This window comes from Balaenoptera ricei, chromosome 11 (assembly GCF_028023285.1).
Source record: "Balaenoptera ricei isolate mBalRic1 chromosome 11, mBalRic1.hap2, whole genome shotgun sequence".
NCBI lineage: Eukaryota > Metazoa > Chordata > Mammalia > Artiodactyla > Balaenopteridae > Balaenoptera > Balaenoptera ricei.
In genome coordinates, this window is record NC_082649.1 from 13,293,240 (window position 1) to 13,310,217 (window position 16,978).

Below are 16,978 nucleotides of genomic sequence, written 5' to 3' on the forward strand. Positions count from 1 at the left end.
GTCTCTGTACTGACAAACTATAAACTGCTTAGAACTTTTACATTAACAAGGCATTCTGCTGTGATCAGTTGGATTTTTCCCTTTATCTATGAAACACACACAGAAGAGAATTACAAACTTCAGAGTTCTCTAACCTTTACAAACCAACACAGTAATTATATTGCAAGATATCTGACAGCCCAGGGTAATATGAGAAGAGAATTCCTTTTTTCCCCACTTCCTTTAAATAGCTCTCAATTTTTCTACAATTTAAAGACTGCCTGAGCAAAAGATTTTCATAGCTATGAATCCTACTAAAGATAAATTGGGAGATAAAATAAAATTACTATTCCAATTCACAGAATATTTGAGGCTCCTCCAAAGGAAATGTTTCTCAACACATAAAGACAGTATTAAATTTTAAGAGCGAGGCTATTATCAAAATGAAGGCACAGAAAAGTAAACACAAGTTAACTTGACAAGCCCATACTGATAAAGCGCAGATAAATGTTATCTCTGGGTTACATGCCTAGTACACGCAGTCCTCAACTTATAAATGAATTGTGTACAGAAAGTTCGTTTCTAAGTCAGTTGTTTGGAACTCCAAACTCATTTTCTCAGAGAAACGATGTTATAAATAAGGCTTGATCTTATAGGAAGGCAAACAAGAGCTATTAAGCCCATAATGTAGACAAATTCTAGTACTGACAGCTCTCAAGCAAGCTGCCTCTATGCTAAGCAGGGAACAACAGGTACCAGAATCAGGAGGAGGTGGGGGAGAAGAGGGTTTCTGCTTCCTTACCTGGAACTTTTAAGTTCTTTCTGGCATCTGCCTGCCTTTCTTTATGTGCTCCCCACACACACACACCCACCTTCTGTCTAAATGCTTCACCCAAGCCCATGTAATAGAGCATGAAAATGATTTTATATAGGTAACCCTCAACCCCTCTACCCAAACTCCTCTTCTTGTGTCCAGCCATCTGACAATCAAAGGCCAATAAATAGTTCAGTTCAATCAACACTTGTTTTCAGAGTTTTCAAGGGAGATATAATCTTGGAAGAGTGGAGTGGGGAAAACCACCACACTCTGAGAATAGAACACAGACAGTGAGCCATCTGGAAGGACTGGGGTAATTGCAGGAATTCCTTTGCTATTTAGTAATGTTAACAGGAAGAGGACCCAGCTCCTGGGACGTACAGGTGAAAAAACTCAAGTAGAAGTAGTTTCCTGACCAATAGGCACAAACAAAAGCCTGGGATGGTGGTGGAGGTGCCATCTCCTAGGAGCAGCATGTACAAAGGTCCTTGCCTTTCCTTGTGAAGCCACACGACTGTTTGCTCTTCTTCCCATTGAAGATAACATCAGGGAATGCACGTTCAGATCAAGAGGGTTTGAAGGATGCAGAGTCCTGATACATCGACTCAGTGGGATCCTGATTTTCCGAGGACACATGTATTGTGATATCCTGCAAATAACTGGGTACTCACCCGTGTACACACCCAGGGTGCAGCTGGGATGGAGGCAGAGGATGACACCCGGCTGGGGAAGGTATCCAGTTGAAGCAGAGGCTGGTTTGTGTTTCAACAAACCAGCTTCCCTGACATACAGGTTGACATTTCCCAGCTTTACCTGCAGTTAGGTATGTCCATGGGACTAAATTCTGGTCCAGGGAAGGTGAAAGAGAACGATGTGCGCCACGTCCACTAACAAACCTCCAATGAAAACATTCACTCTCTCTCTCTCCCCCAACTGCTGGCCAAATTGCCGCAAAAGATCGTGAAGTTCTCCCATTGACCCTAGGGAACAGCTGAGCCGAGAGATGGAAGGACTCTGGGTCTGGGAATCACCACCATGTGGACACCTCCACCCCCAACTGTGGAACCCAAGTTAACTATAACATGATTGAAAAAGAAACTTCTATTGTGTTCCTCCCTGAGGGTTGGGTTGTTTTTTACTGCGACATCCTTGCCCTCTGCACCATCACCTTTTTGTTGCATCTCAGGAAAAGTCCTTTATGTTCGCCTATCCTGAATAATCCATTAAGCTGGTCTGTCTCCAAACTAAATGGCCTCACCCCGCTGAGATTTTATTATGCTTCTAGTTTTTCTAGTTTTCCTTCTTCCTTCACTGTGGTCTGTATATTTAATACTAGAGAGCCTTCTTACTCCTTTCAGTCTGCTTGGGGAACTGGATAAGTAAACTTGTTAAATCATTAACCTTCATTTGAGTGTCCTTCTAAGCCAACAGGGCTCTGAGTATCTCAGGACCTCACCTACAGGGTCAAGTACAGGATTTTGGGTCTTTCATTTTTCTCTTTGCTGAGAAGGTTTTTTCCTATTATTTCCTGATTTCATAAGTAGATCAGGGTCGCGGAAGTATGTCTGCTGGATAAGAAAACTAGGATTGTATCATTTTTATGACAAAATTCACAGAAGTGACATCACTTGAATTTTGTTAAAAGCAGCTTGCTACTTCGTCCTCTTATATATTCATTCATTCAGTTTACTTTTAATGGGAAAGGGGAGAAAAAAGACTAAAGAAGGAAAGATGAGAGTGGAGAAGAGAAAGAATCTATAAACATCCCCCACCTCTTGCTCTGTAAATCTCCCCCGTATTTCATTACTGAGTTGTTATAAGGTACAGTAAAACTATAATATAAATTTAAACAGATTTTGTCTAATCCTAAAACTTGGCTTTCTATCCTTACTCCTTCCAGCAGCAATTTTCTGGCACTTTCCACCCTCATCTCTTTGTTGCATCTCTGAAAGGCCCACGAGGTTGAATGGTCATGCACTTCCCACGTGGCGTCTTAAGAAATAATGAATTAACCTGTTTGATGTGTGTGCACCACCTCTTTGACAAAGGATGACCTGATGGATTTCCCAATCCTTATGGAACTCGCCTGAGGGTTACAGAGCAGAGATTCCATCTGCCTTTACCTTGCAACTTTTTTGAGAATAAGTTCAAAATGGTGCTCCAAGGTCAGCATGTGACTTCCACTTCTGCTGCCAAAAGAAAACGAGTCACCCACTGTGGTAAATGCACTCAAAAGCTTCAGGCGCTCTGAGAAGGGAAGAAAAGTGACTGGCCTCTATGGGACTGTGGAAAGACCCACTGGACAAAGTAAGTATTTTTCTATGGAATCTTTACATAGAACCATTGACTACGATTACAATGTTTTTAAAGATTTTTTTGATGTGGACCATCTTTAAAGTCTTTATTGAATTTGTTACAATATTGCTTCTGTTTTATGTTTTGGTTTTTTTCTCCTTTTTTTCTTCTTCTTTTTTTTTTTTTTTTTTTGGCTGTGAGGCATGTGGGATCCTAGCCACCCGACCAGGGATCGTATCCGCAACCCCTGCATTGGAAGGGGAAGTCTTAACCACTGGACCGCCAGGGAAGTCTCTACAATTACAATTTTGAAATAAGTTCCCTACGAAAAAATCCTGAAGTCAATACATTAGTTAAAAAGGACATAAAAAGCTTCTTTATCCTGCCAGTTTGAACATATATGCCTCCACAGCAGGCCCACAAAGGGGGCCCCGCAGTCACTTTCCAGAGTATTCTGCCATTGCCAAAGTCCACTTTACAAAAGATGTCATTTCTTTTTACATTCTCCACAAAACATCTATTCATATTATGAAACACACTGCCATTTAAACCATGTTTTAAACCCACCGTAGGCAAACTCACATTCCATGGAGAGTTCTCATCGTTAAAAAGATATTTGAAAATTAAGTTTACGTGCTGTAAAAGTGATACTCAATTCTGGGCTCGAATCAGAACCACAATTTTATGTTTTTTCAAGAATATCAAGCAACTTCCATTTATAGTTAATCATAAAAGGGGTTAACCTTCTCTTCAGTTGCCTATTGTCAATAAAATGTGTATTTAGCCTAACCCCTGATTGCTATCAAAGAAGGGCTATGTTAGAAACATAACTTGAAATGTTGACTAAGAGAGGAATGGAAACCTTCAGAGACCTTCCTTTAAGACACAAATCTGATGACTGCCAGCCATGATCAAATGTGTAAGTCCAAGTATGCACAAGGGAAAGACACCGACGATTATGCCCCTACCCTGATGTTACCCAAGCCCCAAGACTAACTCCCGACTGTAGGGGTAACAGGTCACAACTGCTGATTTGGAGGCTACCAGCTTACTGCAGAGGTACAAAAATAGTGTCATCTTTGAACTATCTGTGGACATGTGTGTAATAACCGAGGAAAACAAGGAAATGAATGCTACCGAAACTCTTTCCTAAATTACACAGATTGAGGGACAAGCCCAAGAGAAGAGAAGAATGCCATGACTAAACCCAACTGGAAGAGCATTCATTATGAGCCCACTCATTATAGCAACAAGTGAAAAAGACACAGAGCCTGAAGATTAGCAGTTTCAATTAAGCAGGCAAGCTTACCTTTTCTATTTCTTCTTCCATAAAGTTCATTGTGCTTTTATGGTATTTTAGCTTTCATGTTTGGGACCCCTGGGACCCAGGGACCTCTACCTTGGCAGAGTTAAAGGAGTATGTGTGGGTTTTTCCTCAATAAAATGGTGATTTGATAGAGAGGTTTTCTGTGAATTGAGTCTGAACAGTAGGCCTGACATCTTTATCAAGCAGAGAGAAATGCCAACTTGAAAAATACTCTACCACTGTTCATGGCTGCTATTAAAAAACAGAGTAATCCTCTTCCTTCTTTTTATTTGGAAGACAGGGATCGCTTCGGTGGGTCTGACCTGGTCATGTATAAATTCATTCAGTCCAGCTCAAGCCATGGACTTTCCTGCTCCAAGTCTCACTGTAGGCAGACATTGTGTTTATACTCTATTTAATCCTCCTTCTTCACCTACAATACATAATTCTCCAATGTAGGCACTCAAATACCTGCAGAATGAAGGATTTCAATTACTGACATCAGCACCACCTGTCTGTAAGCTTGACCCAGGGATTTTCATCGACTCCTCCTCCTCCATTCCCATATTCCTCAATCACTGCATTCTATGATTCTACCTCCTCAAACGCTTTTGGATATGTTGCTTCCTCTTCCTTTTCAGACCCCCCCATCCTTCCCAACCCAGGCCTCAAATGAATAGGCTCTCATTACCTACTTCTAACTCTTAACCCTCTGACCTCCATCTTTCCCAACTCCAGCCACCCTGGATACCCTGTCACCAACTGCATATATATATATATGCATTCCTTGCACGATATATATATATCGTGTCACTGAGTTATTTCCTTGAACAAGAACTTGCAACTCTGCATCACCTGCCCTATTAACTTCAAACTCCTCTGCCAGGTCTTAATGATCCTCTCCTCTGTCTTCCCCAAAGCTGCCCAACTTTCTTTCACACTGATCTCCAGCAGAAATACACACATCACTCAGCCACAAAGGTCACCTGCATCCTTCCCTCGTGCCTTTGTCCCTGCTGTCCCTGCAACTAGAACAACTTCTCAGTGTGCCCCATCCATCATATCTAGCCCTCCTTTCAAGCTGCAAATCAGGTTTTCCTTCTCGAATGAAACTCTTCCTGGCCACTTCAATCCCCAGCCATCTCTCCTTCCCCTCAATACCCACTCAGCCTAGAGCTGGCCCCTCCATCACAAGTTCTTAGCTGTATACTGCCATGTATGGCTCTGACTTGCTTCTTGTGGATTGGTATTGCACCCTTCAACAAGATTTTCATAAAGATAATTTTAGATTTACAGAGAGTTGCAAAAGCAGGAGTGTTCCTTTGTACCCTTCATCCAGCTTCCCCTTAAGTCAACATCTTACATAACCAAAGAACAATTATCAAAACTAGAAAATTAACCTTGGTCAGTACTGCTAACTAAACTATAGAATGTACTAGGATGTCACCAGTTTTTCCACTAATGTCTTCCTCTGTTTCAGGATCCAATCTCGGATTTCACCTTGCATTTAGTTGCCATGTCTCTTTCATCTCTTCCAATCTGTGGCCATTCCTCACTCCTTCCTGATCTTTAAAGAACCTTGACACTTTTGAAAAGTAGGTGTCTGATTCACTGGATTGAGTCATTGATTCATTCATTAAACACATGATGTTTAGGGCCTTGTCTTAGGTGCTAGAGTGACAACAAATAAAACAGTTCCTTTTTTCAAGATGTTAACAGCCTAGTTAATAGAAATTCATGTGACTGTCTAGAAGTCCTTGATAAAAGTATTTGGAGAGTACAAGTTTACTCCAGTTTTCAAAAGTTCGCTTCATGGCACTTTGCTTTTACAAAAGACCTATATCAGCACCTATTTTTGCTAATGGAAAGAAATCCGAGGAGGATTTTGGCTTTTATGAAAACAGGTGAAAAGGGGAAATGGTTTTAGCACTGGTTTTGCAGCAGCCGTTACAGTGGCAGCGCACACCCCCAGCAGAAGAGTGGCACCACCAAGCTCCTTCCTGGAACTACAGTAAGCATCTCAGCATCAAGACACCATAGGTTTGAACTGTGTCTGTGAGCATCTGTGCTTTATCTCCCCATTTGTTTTGTGCAGCCGTTAGCAAGATGTGTCCTAAGGTAATTGCTTCTTCGCTTTAAGCCATTTCGACTTACGAAAGGTTTCACAGGAACACTCTACTTTCGGATAGCAGGGAAACCTGTACAGTGATGGGTCAAATGGCAAGATTGTAAATTTTACCTGGAGAAGAAAACGTAGGGTGACAGGCAGGCAGGAAAGACTTTCTTAAGAAAAACAGCATTTTGTTCCCCTTTTTACTCCACTGCTCACTCTATAAAAATAGTGGGCATATAAAAAATCTAGAGACAAATACTATCATACAGTTAGCGGGTACACTCTGCCTCTGCATCTTCTAAACTAATTCCTAAAATCAAACACCTCAAGGGCACACTTTTTAGGAAGATTTCAGGTAGTAAACATAGACTCTTTATATAGTGACTATGTGCTTTACTAGAAAATTTGCAAACGGTTTAGGTAAAAAAAAATCGGAGAAGCCATTTGTCTTAATCCAGTTTTCAAATCCAATTTCATAGTTTTTATTCCTTCACAGGGAATAATGAAGAGCAAATAAGAAGCATCATCAATCAAAGATGGACTCCCTAAGTTTCTTTACTTAATTCAATTTTCTTGTACTGCTCCTATTGTATTTTCCAAACAAAGCTGTTCTTTTCTACATGTGCTAGTTCGGCCCTGCAAACACCCTCAGGAATAATAAACAAACAATCGGGCACATTTTCTGCCACAAATTTCACTCTGCAATATTCTTTATCCGAAGCATTTTGAATTCCAAGCAAGCAGAGACACGTCTGTATCGCAAGACCTGCACACAATAGAGAATGTGTATTTTTAGACCCTTATTGACACTTAAATCTGTTAATATTTAACTCCTACTACTGTTCAAAAGGAGGAATAAGCAAACTCTCCTGCACACACAATGTTACACCAAGCACTTTAATTCTAATAGTAAATGCTGCCAAAAGGAATTCTACTTTCACTATTTTATATCACCCTTTCTAATTAATGTCAATGTGTCTTTTCCATGGGAGGGTACATACAACAGATGCACCTATGTGCTATATCTGTGGATATCTGCACAAATGCACACATATTCATGAATGCAACATGCAAATACACTCATACGCATACAGACTGGCCCCCACGTTAGTATCCACTTATAAATAGAGCTTGTTGCAGTCCCCGACTTGCATGGGAATACCCACAAACAGCACCTAATCCAGCTGATTTCCTTTCATTAACTTTTGTAGGAGATTAAGATAAAATACTAAAAACAAACAACAAAAAACAAAAAAAGCCAAGTAGACACTTCATGGAGTCTGTGATTAAGAAACACAGAAGCTGGGCTTCCCTGGTGGCGCAGTGGTTGAGAGTCTGCCTACCAATGCAAGGGACACGGGTTCGAGCCCTGGTCTGGGAAGATCCCACATGCTGCGGAGCAACTAGGCCCGTGAGCCACAACTACTGAGCCTGCGCGTCTGGAGCCTGTGCTCCGCAACAAGAGAGGCTGCGACAGTGAGAGGCCCGCGCACCGCGATGAAGAGTGGCCCCCGCTCGCCGCAACTAGAGAAAGCCCTCGCACAGAAACGAAGACCCAACACAGACATAAATAAATAAATAAACAAATACTTTAAAAAAAAAATGGAAAAAAAAAAAAAGCCAAGTAGACACTTCATGGAGTCTGTGATTAAGAAACACAGAAGCTAATGAGACAGATGGGCTGCTGCATAAAGGGAACTTCAGCACGCCAGCCCACACTCTGTAGAGATTTACCGTGCTTCACCTTTTCCGTTGCAAAGTCTTCATCATTTAGCATCCTACTTATTGGACTCTTGTCCCTCGCACAGACCCCTCCTATTTCTGCCTAAACCTCCTGAAATGAGGATTATTAAATAAAACAAGACAACATTCTTTTTTTCAATCTGTTATTCAAGGTTTACTCAGAAGCAATATTTACTGTAAAATCATGGGGTTTCTAGCTCAACAGATAGTGGACGACTCTGTTAACAGAGCTGGCTGGAAAATTTTTGGAAAAATCCCATAAACATAGAAGAATTTCCGGGCCAGAAAAACGAGGAGCTGAAAAAAAAAATTCACATATATTTTAAATTATTCACAATAGATTTTTCCTCTATGTGATTGGTCCTCTAAGTTATCCTCACACACACAGGTGATCACTGCCCCTAAGAGCTTCTCCATAAAAACGGTGCATATTTACAGAAATAACATATGTGGAGGGCCTTACAATTCACCATACATTTTCTATGCATTCCTACACGTGATCCTCACAGCACCCCTGTGAGATATAATTATCTCTATTTTACAGAGTTAGAAAAAAAAAAAAACCTCAGATTTTAAGTGATTTCCCCAAGGTTACAAAGCAAATAAATTGTACAACTGAAACTCAAAACCAGAATCTCTGTTACCAAATCTCCTTTTTTTTTTTTCCACAACACGAATTTAATTTTCCTTGAATTCATTTTGGTTCTATTTTATAATAGTAGACTATAGGAACTCTGCTCCTTACCTAAAGATTTTATACGCTTCTAAATGAAACTATAGATTTTAAAATTTTCCCTATATATATTTTTAAAGTTTTCTCTTTTCTGGTTAAATTGAAATGCCCTGGTTCCTTTAGTATCTGCTTCCTTTATTCCCTGGAATCTCCCTTTTGAGAGATCTGATGTCCTATTATCTGATGATCTGATTATTTCTGTGTTGACAACTCTTCCATCTGTGCTTTTTAAAAAATTGTTGTTGTGCACATTGCTTAGTATTTTTCAATTTTATCCACTACAACTTCCATGATCTTGCTCTAATATGAATCACAATGGTAACTTCCACTCTAGAAAACTTAAAGAATTCTCCATTTTTATTCAACTGCATTCGTCTACCAGGTACATTTCTTGAATCTTCCTCCCCAGTCACTGTTATTGCCAAGATCTTTGAATTAAACAGTAGGGCTGTCCTTTCTTTTTTGGGGGGGAGGGGTTGTCCTTTCTTATGTGCAAGTTCATCCCGCCTGAGCCATTTAAAAGGTGCTTTAACATAACAACTTCTCAGCGTAGTATATTCTGATGTCATAAATACTACACCATGACATTATCCTATGCAGGGGGCAAAACGAGGAGATGGCTCTGAAAGACAGATCTATTCATGTGCCAACACAGCCTGATAATTAGATCACTGGGAAAAGAGAGAGAAAACTCACAAGATTATAGCCAAATGGGCTATCAGACAAGCCCCCTCTCTGGTGTGTGTAGGAGATTGCTGACTGTGGTCACCATCGAGCTTCAGGAGCCGAAGTCCACATCGTCTAACCCGTAGAGATAATCCAACTTCAGGGCATCCCATCCTCCCTTCCTGTTGCCCAACTCTGCTTTCCCAGCTCTTTTAATTGGATTATTTTGGAATCTGCTATTTCTGTCTCACTCCTTTCCCCAAACTGTCATATAAGTACTGCAGCTTGACTATTACACAGCTGCCAAATTTCCCTCCAGAGATGGCTGTATTTCAGTGGCAAGTGAAGTGATGCTCTCTCTGTGCCATCTGAATACTAGCTTAAGAGGTTCAGCATCTGGAGGGGGTTGCCTTGGTGCAGGAAGGAAGTGTTTTGTTTTGTTTTATCATCATCACTTGAGGGGCAGGTCATTAGCTCCACCTGAACATGAAGGAGGAAACAAACCAAAAAACACTCCACACATATACACAGATGCATGGAGAGAATAGAAAGGGTGACTGGGACTTTTCATGGGTTCTTTTCTATGGGGACTTCAAAGCCTTAAAACATCAAGGATGTAAGATGATGATCTCTTTTAGAAGCAGAAGAAGCCTCAGAGAGTAGTCCGCTCATGTTACAGATATAAAACTTGCAGGCACAAAGTGAGTACCTTGTTCAAAGCTCTCCTGATCCCCAGACCCAGGGCGTTCCACTTGAACTTGGGTTCAGCCATGGATGCACTCAGAGGATCACATCTCCACCAGTGGAACCAAACACAACCCCAGCTTCTAAAGCATATGATATCAGTACTTAGTTTCTTGTGTTGTTTGGTTATATTGATTTATTTTTGATACTCAAGAAAAATCTCTACCAGAAAAAACAGAGTGTGAAGTAGCAGGGAGAAACAACAGAGTAGAATTAGTAGCAGCAGATGCTTTAACCATGTGCCAGGCCAGGAAATGTTCTAAAAGTTGATTATGTATGTAATCTTCACAGTGACCTGTTGTCCTCACTTTAAAGAAAAGAAAAATGGAAGAGAAGAAAGAATACTTCCAAAGAGAAAACAGGAGGCAGAGTAAATTGCCAAGTCATAGAAACAACCTTCCCAAATTTTACTCAAAACACTTAGTGAAAATCTAAATAAATATCAATGATATACTTCTCATTTAATCTAAAGACATAATCCTTGATACCGCTTGGCATCTAGAGGCATGCATCTTTTGTTTCTTGCTAACTCAAACAGAAGAGTATATTACTCCCATGAATTTCTATATACTATTTCTAAATCTTACAGTGATAATGGTTCTTTCAATAATCAATGAACAATCAATGACTCGCTATCTGAACCCTGGTGAAATGAAAGGCACTAATGATATTTGAGGGGGTCTTGAATTGGGGGAAAAGGGGACTAAATGATCTTCACGTTCCCTTCAACCTCTAAATACTATACCACCAACGGCTATAATAGGTAATATTCTAGAATTCAGAAAACATATTCAAATACTTCATCTCATTTGATAAACTCTAAGAGAAAAAAAGAGAGTAATTTAAAAAGTACCACAGAATACTGACACTTTGATATTTCTACACCTAGTCATCACTCACACTTTGACTAGTACAGTTTGCCAACACTGAGAGCAGCATTGGTGTATCAGGAGGGAGGAAACCTCTGCAGCATTATGCTTCAGCATCCCAACGTGGAAAAGAAAAAAAATAAAATAAAACAGTAGGCTTTGGTATCAACCATTTGCTCATGTGTTTTACTGTCAGATGACAAAATATTCTACCTCATTTCATGAAAGGTAAGAGAACTATGTGAATGTTTGCACACTGACACAGTAAATTATATTTATAAGAGTTTTCAAAGAATAAAATGCTTTATACAGAAGTCTGGTAAATTATTTTAGATACTCGAATACACTCCAAAATAGTTTTGAAAAGCTATGCCTACATATAAAACACTATGTACCCTGGAGCCTTTGTCTCTACGTTTTTCATTTTGCCATGAAAAACATCATTAAAGTGTCTCAAAATAATACCTTCTCCCAAACTAGCTATGAGTTATGCAGACTACCTTCAGACTGAAGGAACTAGAGTGGAAAAGAGAAGAATATATTTATGCTAAAAGATGATTTTGGAGAAGATCTCTATTTTAAAGATTTAATGAATATCAATAGGGTTTTCTTAACCTTGGAAATGTACATTGCAAATCCCAGTGTGTGTGTTGGGGGCTTGGGTGGAATGGGTTGGGAGTGGGATGGACAATTAAACTAAACGAACTGGGCTTGTCAAAGAAAGGAAAAGTATTTGAGTAAAATATATGGTAGAAGTTTGAGCCCCAGAATAAAGCAGTTGACTAGGGAGCAATAAAGCAGAAGAAAAGGGTCCCTCAATGATAGTAAAGCCAAAGCCAAAAATGTAGCCTTTACCAAACCCATGTTGAAGGTCAAAGGAGATAAAATAAATCTCTAAGTGGATTTTATTATTTAAGAGACCACTAAAAGCAACCAAGAATGGAGGGAGGAAGGTAAGAAGAACCACAATCCCACAAACAAGCTGAGTGGAAGGGTACCAAAATACTAAAGAGGCCAAGAGGTGACAACTGGAGAGACTATTTCGATCCAGAAGTTAAATCTGTTTAAAGTTAACTAAATAAAGTTAACTGTGGTTGCCCACAGAAGGGAAAATTGATCATAGAACTAATCTCGCTCTCTAACGTGAAGGATGGTGGATAAGGTAAGAATAGGGATGTCACTAGTCAAAGTTAGAGTAAGGTCAATGTGTTCTGGTGAAGCCACCACCTCAGTTCTTCTTTTGGGTGCGGTTGAAAAAAGAAAGTACCACCCTATACCATGAGCCATCCACTCTCCTGTCTCACATGTTTATACAGTCATAGAATAAAACACCCATTTCACAATTTGTTAAAAGACAGACTATCAATAGCAAGCTTTACTTCTATTACCTAAATTGAGAGATCAATGGCTGCAAGATTTTTATGGGCTCTGACAACTGTGCATCCAAGCCAAGTTTCACACTTGTCTTCTCTCGGTACCTTCTTCACGTCCCAATCTGGTCCTGCTTTCAGTAACCACAACCTCACCGCTAGTCCCTCTCCTCTGGTTCTTTCTGCCTGCGCCTTCCGGATCAACAAGTCTTTTTCTCCACTGGTTTCTCCACTCTCTCATTTCAGATGCACTCTAAACCTCCTTCTAGAATGGTCCAGATCATCTCCCCTGTTCACCCAAACCAGGTTCTGATGCTGCCGACGGTATCTGCCTTAGAAATGAAAGCTCCATCAGGGTAGGCCCCTTGTCTACCTTGTCCCATTCCATATCTCCAGTGCTTAGGACTGTGTGAGTACATAGTAGCCCCCAAAGAGGTGTTTGCTGAATGAATAAATGAGAGATGAATGACTAAATGAGATCAGAATTTAAAGACATCCTCTCAGTTTCTTCCAATTCAAAATCTGTGCTCTCACTCTGTACTGGCAAAGCCAGAAGGCACCCCCAAAGGCCCTATGGGACTCTCTGAATTGAGTTCTCAAGAATGATTTGGCCTGGTCTTGCAGAGAAGTTTCCCACGTGATTGCAGCAATGGTCTGGTTATGGAGACAACCCAAAACTGCTGTGAAATGTGGTTAAATAGTCCCCACGCTTCTGCCTCCCTAGAGGAATTTCACCCTGGTAAGCCCCTAGTAATCAACGTGTCTGCACTTCTGCACACCAGCCAGCATGCACAGCTAGAGAATCCTTTCTTCCTCTCTGTTTGAGCCCCTATTGATTCTGTAGTCGGGGAGGAATCAAAGCGCTCTCCAAATACCAAACATCCCATATGGCGGTGTTATCACCGCCCTTACTACGGAGATGCTCGGCCTTTCTACCTCAGCTCGCCGGACTCTGGCAGAACACGACGCACTCTTTTGCTGACCTATCTGTGCTGACACATTCGTTGTCCTCTCTCCCTTTGTGAACTTATTAATATTGTTGAAATAACATATCTACGTGCATAAACACAAGTTTCATTTTCTTATGCGTCCTCGTAATCATTATGAGGAGAATAATTTATGGTCCACTAAAGAGGAATTCTTAAGCTTAACTGTCTTAATTGGGAATTCAGATGTTCCTCTTTTACTGAAAAGTACAGAGCTGTTCAAATTAGACTGGAAATTTGGGCCAAAACAAATGTACCTACACAAGACTTGCAGAGTCTCGGGTGAAAAGCATTAGCTGAAGCCAGACAAGTTGCCGTGGGTTTGTCTCCTTGATGCCAAATCACGCTCTGACTCTTTTTCCTTCTACATTGCAACCTTATGATGTGGTTCAAGGGTTGAGGGACTCACCCTTGTGAAAGGAAGCTTATTTAGTAATGGGAGGACAAGATGAGCCTAGCAGCACAGCTCATATGTGGAGCTGGACCGTTAGAGATTCAGTGCAGCTCCAGGGGGCCAGGAAGCTGGCCTTATCCAAGGTCCTCGCTGTATCTCAGGAGTCAGGCAGCCGGGGGTGGGGATGAGGCTCTGTTCTCACATAAGGACTGCTCCAAGGGACCCACTGGCCAGTGTCATAGACAGTTTTGACTTCATAGCTCTGTGGCGAATGGGTCTCTGACCTGCAGACTTCAGTCAGCCAGTTTCTCCAGAACTGGGATTACTCCATTAATTCTAATAAAAGCCATTCAGAAATATACTATACCTTTTTTGGATCCCAGAGGAAGATGAAACAAAGGAGGAAGAAGGGAAAAAACAGTTTTACAAGAATGGGATTGTACCATGGTTAGTGTCGTACTTTGCTTTTTTCACTTTGATCGTGACCATCTTCTCATAGCATTAAATACTCTTTTGGAATAGGACTTTTAAATGATCTCACATATAGCTCCTTGTAAAGACACCCTATGAGATGGGTACTAGTATTATCTAAATTTTATAAACTTGGACTTTGAGCTGTATAGTAACTTACCCAAGGTCATACTTCAAGAAAATAGCAGAGCTGGAGTTTGAGCCGAGGCAGTCTGAAGCCTGCCGTCTTATCGACTGTGATCTACAGCCCCTGAATCATACGGTTACCATAATTATATTTCATCCTACTCCCAATGTTGGATGGGTATATGTGTATGTATACAGACACACACATATGTATGTGTATGCATACATACATATACACACACACATATATATACACACCTGCAAATGTACATATATATATACATTCACACATATATGTATATTAACTTCAGATCCATGTTTAATGATGGCTGCTTTTTATTAAATACCTTTTTATTCTTATTAAAAAATAAAAAATTATGTTTTCCATTGAAAAAGTATGTGATCTCATGGTTGTCTAGGACCCTTCCATGCTTCTTGATTTAGTATTATTTCTCAAATGTTTACTATTGGTAAGTTTCAAGCATGCTACTGTCTACAGAAGAAAGGTTCTTCAAAATAGTATTATTTACAAATAAATGCCCCCTCCCTCACAACCACCACCCCCAAAAAAGGGACACACAGAGGCACCATTTCTCAGAATCAACTGGCAAAGACTCTTTGTTTTCAAAATTCTCAGCGCTGGCAAAACTGTATGGAAGTAAGTCTGTCATATACTGCGCCTCTGGAAATATAAACTGGTCTGACTTTATTGGAAAGTAATTTGGCAACAAGTATCAAGAGTCTTAAAACTTGAAAACTCTTAAATTCAGTAATTTACTGCTAAGGAACTATCCCCAGGAAACCATTAATAATGGCAACTAACATGAAGCCGTAAGAACATTCTTGGTAGCATAAAAGCAAAAAAAAAAAAAAAAAAAAAAAAAAAATTAGAAACAACTTAAATGTCCAACTAGAGAAGATCAATTAAATGTATTTTAGGATATGTATTCAGTGGTATGCTATATATTTGTAGGTAAATAACTTGTAATGAAAAGATGTTCATTATTGCATTGTTAAGAGGAAGAAAAAGGTTAGGTGATAGCACGTGTTGCATTGTTCACCACTACCATCTGATGGTCGTCTCTCTAGCTGAATTTATAAATACAATGATCAGAGTTATCTCTTTCTTATTAATGCCTTGTCACCATCCAAGTCAGTGAGCTCAAAATGAATAGAAGCTAATTTCTTTCCCACAAAAAAGCAAGGGTTCCATTTTTATAAAGAGATGGAGAGAATAAACAGATGGAGGACACGTGAATCTACAGATGTATGTTTATGTTTTGTCTGTGTGTGCGTGTGTGTGTGTGTGAACAGACATGTAAACATCCCCACCACTATCTTGGAGATTTTACAATCAAATGATAGTTATTTTCAGTTAAAGATTTCGGAGATATTTACCTGTACCACGTGCTTTCATCACAATGGAGAATCATAAGCAGTCAGCTCCTTCCCAGCAGATCTTTTCACACAGATTTTGCTTGAGCAGAAGGGGAGACAGTAGAGAAACTCAATATAAAAAGCCTAGACCTGTAATTACAAAAACAATATTCCCACTGAGTTAGGCAGTTTTCTGTGGTCTTCGTTCACATTAGCTGAATTCTCAGAAAAGAAAAACATATTTGCATAATCTCTCTCCCTCCCTATCTCTCTCTCTCTCTCTCACACTCACACACATGTACACACACACACACACACACAGAGACAACACACACGCGACAATTCAGAATACCAAAAACTCAGCAAGCAGACACATAGCAGGTCCTCATCTCTGAGGATGAGAGGGCTCTGCCTGCCAAGGGGGGTTGCTTCCCAGCCCATCTCCTGACCTTAGGAATAACACCATCAAAATAACCCTATTCCTTCCCCTCCTTCTCTGCCTATTGATCCCAAAACTTCTGAGAAATGAAAAACAGTTAGTTCTTCCACAGAAAATGTTGGAAACATTACTGAATCTGACGCTTTCTAAGATTCTTTCTAGCCACAAAGGTAAGCAAGTTTGGTACATGTATTTACCATAACAGCCTGACTTTCACTTTAGAAACTGTACGTGCCCCTCTGTTGATGACCCAGGTGAAGCACAGTATCACTGATACCCAAAGTCATCACGGACATTTATTGAACACTGACTATGTTCCTGGCACTGTGCAAATGCTTTCCATACAATACTCCACTCCACCGCACCCTGTGAGGTAGCTAGTAATCATTATTATCTCTGTTATTGACAAGAAAACTGGGCATTTGTAGGGCTAGCAGATGTTAAAGGCAGTATTTAAGCCACTATCTTTCACGCAAGCTATGCTCATAATTCCAGTGCTATATCACGTCTCCAAAATTGATCTGATTATCAACACTCTTGTACTTATTAT

The 16,978-nt window shown here is 40.2% G+C and overlaps 1 protein-coding gene across 6 annotated transcripts in view; it reads right to left on the reverse strand.

Annotated features, from left to right (window-relative positions):
• Nucleotides 1-16,978, reverse strand: part of ATXN1 (ataxin 1) — a 393,801-nt gene that overhangs the window by 225,082 nt on the left and 151,741 nt on the right. For all 6 annotated transcript variants that reach the window (XM_059937989.1, XM_059937986.1, XM_059937983.1 and 3 more), the window contains exon 4: nucleotides 16,011-16,139. The gene's annotated coding sequence lies outside the window, so the exon portion shown is untranslated. The remainder of the gene's footprint in view (nucleotides 1-16,010; nucleotides 16,140-16,978) is intronic.